This window comes from Octodon degus, unplaced genomic scaffold (assembly GCF_000260255.1).
Source record: "Octodon degus isolate 3935 unplaced genomic scaffold, OctDeg1.0 scaffold00300, whole genome shotgun sequence".
NCBI classification, from domain to species: Eukaryota; Metazoa; Chordata; class Mammalia; order Rodentia; family Octodontidae; genus Octodon; species Octodon degus.
The window spans coordinates 129902-139312 of record NW_004524876.1 but is presented as its reverse complement, the minus strand read 5'-3'; the positions used below and the strand labels follow the sequence as shown (position 1 = coordinate 139312).

General features: G+C 35.7%; 1 pseudogene; it reads left to right on the top strand.

The window, feature by feature from the left end:
- Positions 1 to 3214: 3214 nt before the first annotated feature.
- Positions 3215 to 3932, top strand: LOC101561655 (annotated as a pseudogene).
- Positions 3933 to 9411: the final 5479 nt, after the last annotated feature.

The following is a 9411-nucleotide window of genomic DNA, read 5'->3' as shown; positions in this document are numbered from 1 at the left end:
CTCTCTCTCTCTCTCTCTCTCTCTCTCTCTCTCTCTAATAAATAAATAAATAAATAAAATTAAAAAAAAATTCCAATGAAGTGACAGACATAATCACAGTTATTTTCCTCATGCAAACACAAACAATCCTATCTTTCTCAAAATTGTAAAATAAATTAAGTGTCTGAACAGAGGTACCACTGTGCTGTAATATTTTTCAGTGAATTAAAGTAGCTACTATCTTACAGTCATTGTTTCCCTATTTTAAGGTGAACAATTTCCACTAGGATATCTTCATTTCATATTTCAAAAGTTTTCAAAGTTCAATCAGTCACTTTAAAATAACATGTGGCATACCCCTATTAATATCATCCATTGATTCAGGGCAAACTTATCTACCAACATGGAAGAATCAAAACAAATACAATTCAACAAAATAAAAACAACAATTCCAAAACCAAATTGCTGGGATTTTTCCCTGTGATTTCTGAAATTTTTTCTTAATACTTTTTTTCCCTTTCTTTGTTTTCAATTTATTAAAAAGTAACATAAATACTGTGATTAGTATTAGAAAAGCATCCAAATTTTTCAAGAATGAATTTCATAAACAATTCTGCAATGAAAGGGAAATGGTACCCTGATACATGAAACTGTTAAAATTTTAAAAGCAGAAAAATGTTAATATTAAATTGTTTTCAGTGTCCAAATAAAAATCAACTTGTACAATCTCCATAACAAAATGTGGCCTTGGTGCATACATCTTGGGCACTTGGAAAATATTAAAACTTCTAAAGTTTATTGTAATTTTGTAGAGCACAATTGTGAGTCCTGCTGTGAATACCACTCCTCTGCATGAAAATAGAGAAAGAAGGAAGAAGTGAGAAAATAGCATCTCAGTGACAAAGTCTACTTCAGGAGCAATTCCTTCTAATGTTGATTTGCGTTATCTCTGAATATTTTATGTGAGATCATTATGGCTAAATATGTACACTTTTCTGGCTTGGTAGTTAATTGCTTTACATTAATCTATGAAAATGAGACTGTAGTTTGAAAAGTAACAATACTATTAATATCATGTAAGATGTAGAACCTCATCAGAATTTTAAATCAGATTACATAAAAGGTATATGGAGATTTACATGAAGCTCACATGGCAAAATCACTCCCAAAATTCTGACTTTATGTGAAAAATATAAAACACAAAGAGATGACTTATAAGTCAAAACTTGTTTTTATTTCCTAAAAGGCTTTGAAGCATCATTATAAATAATAGAAAATTGAAAGAAAAGATGCATTCACTCCCTTGCATTTGCATATAAATCTGCTCATAATGTAAAAGAACTGCACAAAATATTACATCTCCTTAATTTAAGATATGAGAGAAAACTAAATGTCACATTTAGATTATCTCTGGAAGTTTAAGAGCTATGTGGACTAAAGATAATTTAGATAGGGAAATAACAAACATAACTGCTGCTTGTTTTTAGTTCTCTAACCATACATCTGCCTAAAGGGATGATAACACAATAAACAGAGGCTACTAAAATGCCACCACCTGCTTGCAGATTCCCTTAGGAAGCTTCCTGATAATGATACTCAGGTAGTTTGGATGAGTGCCCCAGACCCACATAAGGTCTGTATGTTAAAGGCGTTAAATACTTAAGTGAGTTGAGGACCAGTGAGGTGTTAAATACTTAAGTGAGTTGAGGACCAGTGAAGATTTCTTAGTTTGTTGCAGAGTGTGTCCTCAAAGGTGATGAGATACTGTGGCCTTTAACTTCTTTCTCTTTTTACTTCTCTGTTCATGAAGTAAGTGGATTGTTCATCATGAAATACTAACTTCCCAGAGGTCCCAAGTGATGGAGTTGTATGACCAGGGACTGGGACATCCAAAAGTGTGAGCCAAACTTTTCTCTGCATAACTCATTTTCTGTATCTCAATTTAGTAATGAACAGCTGACTAGAACAAATAATATTTCATTTTTATCTTCTTCTATGCACTAAAGTTTTAGGAAATTTCATATATAATATATGATAATCATTTATCAGTATTTTAGAAATAGCAAAGACAATTACTGATACCTCCAGTACAGCTAGTACAACTATGAGGATAAAATACATGAAGCTATGAGTAAAATAGTTTCACATGACCCTTAATGCTTCTGTTTGAGGACTAAGTTCATTATTATCAGATTCAGTATCACAGTGAAGCATATTGAAACATTTTCCTCGTTCTTGCTAAGAAATATGTTGTTTCCCCACTTGCATTAGCAGAGAATATTAAGAAGCAAATAAGAAATTCATATTAGAAGACTTAAAATTCCAGAAAGAGTAAAAAGATTCATTTATGGGTTCCAACAGTATTTAATATTCTTGGCAATGAATGATAACAAAAGATTGCATATATAATCCCCAACATTAATGAATGCTTTCATATAGAAGCCAGTCATATTCTAAAGTTAAAATATTATGTAATTTTATTTCTTTAGCTGTATATAAAGAATTGGCCAAAATTAATTTGAAGGAATCCCTTTTTCTAAATATCCTCATAGCTCTTTGGATGGAACATTGACAACCCTTTTGTTCTGACTCTAGTGGTTAAATTCCTCTTATGATAGATGTAGGACAACAAAAATGATAAATAATAGATTTCTCAGCAAATTATATGTCTTTTCAGATGACTTCAATAAATATATTTGCCACATTTGGTGCATGGATATTCATATATAACACTTAATATAATAGCCATTATTATTCTTGCAGTGCAAGGTTTTATGTTCTATTCATCAATATCTGGAGAAATTGCATATTTTTTGGCTGGAACATAAATCAGTCTTAAGGGGATTTCTTCATAGCAAAGTAAAATTGATTTAACTGAACTTTCTTTCAGTACAGTTGGACAACATAACCATAGTTTTAGGTTAAGTAAAACTGCCATACTCTAGATGATACATGGGAAATGGAAATTTCCAGCATCAGAGACGGGTCCAGCAGATGATTCCATAAGAACCACTAGGAAGTGCTTCATTATTAGGTATACAGATTACAAAACCAGACTAACAGGATACAGAACACATTAGATATGTAAGACAGCTGTACTAATTCAAGATATATTTTTCAATACATTGTGCTGGTGGCTTTGGTGCTGTGGCAGTGAGGTCAAATTGGGTGCTGGTGGCCTTGTGTCAGTCCTCAGAAACTTAGTGTGGCCACTGCACCTTCTGCTGTCCTCGCCATGTTCCTCACATGGTCAGAATACAACATAGGTATGAGTACTTTTTCTCCTGAAGGAAGACTATTTCAAGTGGAATATGCCATCGAGGCTTGGTTCTACTGCCATGAGGATCCAGACATCAGAAGGTGTATGCTTAGCTGTGGAGAAGAGAATAACTTCTCCACTCATGCAGTCTAGCAGCATTGAGAAAATAGTAGAGAGTGATGCTCACATATGGTGTGCCATGAGTGGGCTAATTGGTGATGCTAAGACTTTAATTGATAAGGCAAGAGTGGAGACACAGAGCCACCTGTTTACCTACAATGAAACAATGACAGTGGAGAGTGTGATCCAGGCTATGTCTAATCTAGCCCTACAGTCTAGAGAAGAAGATGCAGACCCAGGTGCCATGACTCATCCCTTTGGAGTAGCACTGTTATTTGGAGGAGTTGATGAGAAGGGACCCCAACTGTTTCATATGGACCCCTCCAGGACCTTTGTACAGTGTGATGCCTGAGCAATTGGCTCTCCTTCAGAGAGTCCCCAGAGCTCCTTGCAAGATGTTTACCGCAAGTCCATGACACTGACAGAAGCCATCAAGTCTTCACTAACCATCCTCAAACAAATAATGGAGGAGAAGCTGAATACAACCAACACAGAGCTAGCCATGGTGCGGCCTGGCCAGAATTTCCACATGTTCACAAGGGAAGAACTTTAAGAGGTTATTAAGGACATTTAAGGAAGCGTGATCCTCCACACTTCTCTGAGACAGTTTTTGCTTTCCTGATTATTCTTAAATTTATTTCCAGCTCTTGTCCCTTGGAGAATCTCCAGTGTAAGTGCATTTTTAAATGATGTCTATACATAAAGGGAGTTCTGAAATTAAAAAAGAAATTAAAAATAAAATTTAAAAAATAAATACATTGTGCTGGATAACAATATTTTTCTCTCCCTATATGTTTTTCTTCCACATTTTATATATTAAATATTTAATGTATCAATTTTATCTGTTTAATACAAAATTATTGTGAACATTTTTGTGGTAGAGCTGTCATGTTGATTTCATGTAGCTTGGTTATCCATGCAGTTACACTATTCCATGTAGTCTGATTTTAGCTATTCAGAAATCACAGCAGAATGTTTGCATTGGCAGGTGAGACAATCTGTTTAAGAAACAGACGTGAGAGTTACAGATACAGCGAGGTGCTCTTTGTTGATTGGTTCTAGGTGCTGCAACAAGCAATGAAACAATGAGTACCAAATAAATTGTTTTGGCTGGAAAGTGTAGTAGATCATGGGGCAAGTGACAACACCTTCTACCTTGTGGGTCAAGTGTGAAATTTGATGAGTTTCAAAGAAGTCAAACATCAAGATTTGACTGTAACTGTATATTCACTGTGTTCCACAGAACAGTGAGTTACTAAATTTACCATCTTGTTGCTTCACATGACCATTAAATTGAGAAAAAAATCAGCATATATATAATAACTACCAACAAATCAAGACTCTGAAATGTATATTCTGTACTCTCTGAGTTACATGGTAAAGTTGAAGACTAGTTTGTTATCCAGGGATCCCCGAAAAATTAATGGAAGCAAAGATTTATTGTGAATGTGTTATTGCAAGTTAAAACCTTGTGACAGCAGGCAGAAGGAATACGAGCCATGTAGGAGTGTAGTATGTGTAGTTTCTGAGGGTACCAAGCTGTTATCCTTTACATGAGGAGCTATAGAACACCCAGGGAGTGTGTCTGTGATACTTTGCACATCATTTTGAGCATGGAGGCAGTAGTCTCCTGTAATGTAATTTTAATATGAGAAAGTGGGGAGATGTGTAGATGTGTTAGGGATAAGCAAGTGAAGCTGTTCAGCAGAGGCTGGGAGCTCCCCATGGCTACATAAGGGTGGCCAGCTTTTCAGTTAGCCAAGGCTGAGCAAAGCAGCCAAGTGTCAGATGTGAACATCACATTAAACTTGGCACTTTATGATCTTTCCATTCCATGTCATTCTACTAAACATGCAAAGCCTTTCAGAGCGGATCCCACTCTTGCCCTACAGGTTGTAGGGTGCTTTTAGAAGCATCCATAGAAAAATATCTCAAAGTAACTGTATTAACATTTGTGGCTGAATAATTCTTCATCATAAGACACTGTCAGGTTCAGCAGAATTCCTGGACTCCATCCTTTAGATGGTAGAACTTCCTCTTGACCTATTTGTGCCAACCAAAAGTATCCTCATGCATTGCCAAATTTTACATGGGTGACAAAATTGTCCTGACTTGTACAACCCAGATAATCAGTAGAATCTATTTGTTTTGCCTTCCAATTCTCTCAATTTATCATTTCTATTTGGGGGACGGGGGGAAGAGCTAAGACCAATCTAAATACTACTCAATGTTTACAAGTAGGTCATAAGTGTGTGTGTTTTCCAAAGCATTGCATTTCCTTCTTTTTCCGTTTCTCTAAGCATCTGCTGTCTAATTTTTCTTGTTGTTGTTGTTTTTGTACTTTTTTAGGGAAAGGTCTACAGGGTGTGCAGGGTCTCACTACTAGATCAGACTCATAGTGATCTGCCTGTATACAGCCTCCCAAGAGCTGGGATTACAGGCACGCACCACCACGCCCAGTCTCAGTTGCCATCTCAGTGTACTCTAGAGGCAAGGCCAGCATGGCAGGCCTGGATCCGAACCCCCGGCCCCTGCACCTGCTTGCAGGTACTTTAATCTGCAGAGTTATTTGGCTGTCCCTTGATTTTTTATATTATTATTATTATTATTATTATTATTATTATTATTTTATGTATTTGGTACAGAGTCTTATTATGCAGCTTGGACTCTGTGCTGAGCTATCTTGCTAGCCAAATCTTTATCATAAAGGATCCTAAATAATGGGTAAGGGCAAATGTCTTGCTACCACACTGGATTTTTCTCTCCATGGGCTTCACTATCTTAGTGATATCAATCCTCCCCTTAGCCATCCTCTGCCTGCATGTACTGACACTTGTAGACTACTAATCAGACTGGCAATTTAGGAATCCTGACTCCTATACTTAGGGCTCATATGACTTTAAAGGAAATACTGGAAATGAATAACAGTTTCTATTTTCACTGAATGGAACCAAAAGAGAAAATGAACACAACTGACAGACTCTACTGGTCATGACTGTTCACCTCTTCTGACTTGAACAATAATTGTGTTCTGCCTTCAGTACACATTTTTATTGTGATCTTTCATGTGAGCATCACTGAGACATACATTTGCATGTTTCGTGCAAGAATTACATCAATCTGAAATCTACTCAGAAATATGTTATGATCAAAACCAACCTATTTTTAAGGATGTAAGACTTTTGCCTTCATCCAGTTTTAAAATATTAGAGAAGAATTCAATGCTGTATTCCAGAACTAGTCTTGTTATTCTTCCCTTAATGCAATTAGTAGCTTAGATTCACATTTTGCTTTATGGTTTTGAAAGCATTCTCAATTTGATTCAAAATCCTAATGGCTCACAAAGGGCAAGTGGATTCAATATTAATTCAAAGAAAAAAATATTATTAAGCATGTGTTATGAGGGAGACACTGTTCCGGTTTCCGGACAAAAGAAATAAGATTGAGGTCCTCAGTTGCCTACCTGTTAACTTGAATTTGTGTCATTCCTTCTTTCTCATCCTTCTCTCATATCATTCTTAGGTAAATATGGGAGAAATGATATTTAAGTGAAAATCCACTGCCTTACACCTAAATATGTAATGGTTTCCAACATATACTTGCAGTTTGCTTTGTATGTCACTAAATTATTTTTGCAGCATTTTAACTACTATAATCTGCTTTGGACAGGGAGTCTCTCCACTTTCTTTCATACAGACTGAGTTTATCACATTGCTTTTTCTTCCACTTTCTATTATTTCTTCTTCCTGAAATACCATTCATTGTCTTTTGGGATGTTATAAATCCTACATATTATTTACAAATGTGATCTTTCACACTTACTCTAGGGAAGTATGTTATTTCTATGAGCCCATATAGTACTGAGTTTCACACAGTTTAACACTTAATCTTTCTCCAATTATTGCATGTCTTAGTGCTTTCTGAGCTAGATTTTAAACTTGATAAACAATGGGGTCCTATATACGATACCTTTGTAGTTACCAGGCACATAGAATGTGATTTCTATTCTATGAGCTCTTTCTAGATGAGTATTTGATCTTTCCAGAGATCAGAAATGTTGATTTAGGCAGAAGTAAAGTGATCACAGAGGAAATTTCAAAGATGAAGACAACCTGGGAGTTTGCAATGTTTTTATAGCATGCGATATGCTTTCTACATTTTACATTCTTCTTTCTAATCAGGCTCATTATAGACTCTTACTTTTGCCCTTCAACAAGGCTAATCAACACAAAGCCACTCTCAGGAAGAACTCTGGCTGTTGTCTTGGCAGCAGCTCTTCCTCCAGCCACGCCAGCACTTACATCACATATTCCAGAACTGTGTGACTCATTCATACCTACGGCTCCTTGCTGCTGCAATCCATTTTCAAAGGTGAGAAATAAATGCTGTGTTAGGACACATGCACACGTCTAGGACATTCCTTTAACCTCATACAGATAAGCACTTTTTGGAGAAATGGGAATGATATAGACTTACAAGCCTATAAAATTGGTCCTAGCATAAGAAATACATTATTTTATTTTCCCATCTACAGGAATAACACCTAGTTTTTCATCTTATTCTCAGAAAATGATGGGAAATGGCAGTGGCATAGGAATTAGTGTGAGTATGATTTCAGTTTTCACTTCTTGCATTCTTACATATCTGTCTGAAGCATTTTGACTTCCAGACCCAATTCATCTTCCTCTTATGTCTATTTCATATGTTTGAGAAATTCATCTGTATTGATCAGATTCTCTTTATGGTGGACAATTTGCAAGATAGCTTTGCTGTTAAAGTTCATTTTTATCTAATAGAATAAAAGTAAACCCAGTGTGTATGTGCATTACATAAATTACTAAATATTTAGATAACTTTAGATGACTTTAGAATTGAATAAGTTTATTTTAAAAAATTCAAATTATTGTATTTACTTTAGGAGTATATTGCTAAGGTGTTTTATGAATGATCTCCAAGAATATACTTCATAACCGACATGGAGACAAGTGCAGCCAGTTTCTACAGGCATTTCATTGGCTGTTCAGAACAACATATTCTCAATGATTTTCTTTTATTTTAATGTAAATAACAAATCTTCAGCTGCACATGTAAAAGAAAATGAGGAAATGTGAAAGAAGATAGGAAGATGTCCTCTTGCAGCTGTAAGCAGCCAAAAATTAATCCTATCTAGTAAGGAACAAAGGGAGCTGAAGCCACGGCTGCAGCAGGATTAATACAGGACTCTCCTAGCTGGGAAACATCTTAAATTAACATGTTCTCAGGTCACTTAGGTTAATGAGTCTTATTTACAGGAAGTAATTTAAGTAATGACTTAACTTCCACGTCATGTAGAGGTGTGCCTTGACCTACAAGAGTAATAAATAAAAATTGTCTAGGTCTATAATAGAAATGAGGGTTACATGTATGTCCTGTGAACTCATTGAAGGAGCTGGTAGATGAGTAATTATTTCTTCCCCAGGGAACAAACAGAATGTGAACCAGGAAAATCTATTAAAGTGGCACACTCACAATACATATACATTGTTGTATATTACCCTGTTTCTGAAATTGTTTCTGGTTTTTGTTCTTGCTTTTATCTTTTACTTTTCAAAATAATGAAATTAAATTCAATAAAAAAATAAAGTGACATACTTGAATGGCTATTTAGTTAAGTGAGGTGTTACCAAAATGGGCCAAAATGCATGCTGTCATTATGACAACATCATAACCCCTTGAAATGTGAAAAGGCATTTGACTAGTTACATGTCCTTTTAATGTAAGATATAAGAGATTACAAAGTCAGGTGATTATGAACTCTTGGAAGGCTATTGAGTACTGGTTGTCCTGACCAGCAACTTCTAGGAGAATCAGAAGGGACTGAGCTACTTCTAGGGATGGCTGACTTCCCTGAATCCTGGTATAAGTTTCTAGAAGATACAATGAACATACTATAGTTCCACATTTACAACTACTCTGTAATTTGGGCTCTCAGAGATGGCAGACATGACATGTAACCATCATCCTCATGTGATCTGAATAAGAGCTGGCAGACAGTTCCGTGGCTTACACAAGCA